The sequence below is a fragment of the Formica exsecta genome, unplaced genomic scaffold (assembly GCF_003651465.1).
Source record: "Formica exsecta isolate Colony F162 unplaced genomic scaffold, ASM365146v1 scaffold400, whole genome shotgun sequence".
NCBI lineage: Eukaryota > Metazoa > Arthropoda > Insecta > Hymenoptera > Formicidae > Formica > Formica exsecta.
The window spans coordinates 28723-30516 of record NW_021851240.1 but is presented as its reverse complement, the minus strand read 5'-3'; positions in this window follow the sequence as shown (position 1 = coordinate 30516).

The window sequence follows — 1794 nt, the reverse complement described above, 5'->3', positions numbered from 1 at the left end:
TTTTTTTTTCTTTTGGCATAAGCCTGTAAATCTCTGTAAATACCTGTAAAAACCTGTTGCCCAAATGCAGTTTAAAACATGATGTAATAATATATATTGGCCGTGTTCTGATATTCGCTGCCAGTACCGAAAATCTATAGTGTATGTCATATACACTATAAATTTTCAATACTGGCAGTAAATATCGGAACACGGCTATTATTACATCATGGTTTATAGCATACATAAAGCCGGTATTAGACATGAGATTATACACAATTTTCAATGCATCTGATGTCCGATTCTGACTTACAATATTACTAGATTTTTCAATATTGCCCGCACTTATTGCCACTCATCTTCACTCACAAACCACCCGGCTCACGGAGCCGGGTGGTTTTTACGCTCTCCCGGGTGAATAGAGTGACAATTTGAACGTCTCACTTGAGAGTCCGGCGAGAGCACTTGGGAGGAATCTGAACGCTCTCTGGGTGTCTGGGTGCACCCGGGTGGGGAATCGAAACACAGCCCAACATGACGCGCCGTTGTGGTGGGAGATCGTTCTCATGCGCGCATGAACTGCGCATGAATTGAAACGAAACGATCTCGTGCGCTCCTATGCGCATCATGCGAGAAACGGAACGCACCCATAGTGTTTGCTTGCTTGCTTGCTTGGGTTTTGGGATTGGCTTCAGCGAATACTCGCTATACGGCCATAAACTGGTTGGGTTATATATGTAAGTTCCTCTTGGGGGAAGGAGAGAAGGAAGGAATTTGGGAGGTGGTAGGAAGGGAAAAATAGGAAAGCGCAGGCCAGGGTCGAGTCGGGAATCGAACCCGAGATCTCTGGGATGTGAGTCAGGCGCGCTACTCCCTGAGCCACCAGAGGCCCCAACACCCATAGTGTATACAGTCGAGTATTCTCCTCATACTTGACTGTGATTAGTCAATTTCTTAAGGCTTAGAGCTTAAATCACTATGTAGACCGGCACTTACTGCTGTCACGAGAGGCCAGAAAGCATTTTCAGGCCGTATTCCGGCCGTAAGCGATACGCTAGAGAAACAAGGATAGCACGCGATTGTCGCTCCTTGTCTGACATTATCTCCCAACAATCGCATCCGTGTGCTCAACGTGTCGATGTGTGCCTTCACGGACGCTACACACATACGCGATGAAAGAGAAACAAAGACAGCGCATCATCTCTCTTTGTCAAACGATCAGTGTACTACCAGCATCGAAAAGTGGATGTAGCACGGATTTGAACCAAAATCGAAAAGTGGATGTAGCGCGGACATGAACCAATCGGCTGTTTTATCGGCTCCGAAAGTGGATGTGGCCATGTAGTTCCAGGCGGCGTAAAATGGATGTACGTGACGCTAGTGTACGACCTAGAAAAAGCGTTACACGAAAAACGGCAGTGTGGCGACTCTCATTCTTCTCTCTGCTGGCATTGAATATCGAACGCAGCCAAAATATAGATTACTGAGGACGATTACTATGGGTCGAGCCTCATGATTTGTCCAGAAAATTTTCATTTTCACTCATGTGGATAGGAACCAAGACGGAGTGAAACTGGCGCCACTTCAGAAGTATTCGCGATTTGTATTATTACTATTACGTTGGATTCGAAATTGTGCGATTTTTTGCAGGTAATATAACATTACAATTTATAATAAGTTAGAGAGAACTTATAATATTCGAAAACCAATAAGAAATTATAATTTTCTCTACTGTATGCACCAATATTCATATGTATTTGCATATTTATTTAGCAAATTCATTGTTTCAAACGCCGTGCTCTAACTCCTCTCTTT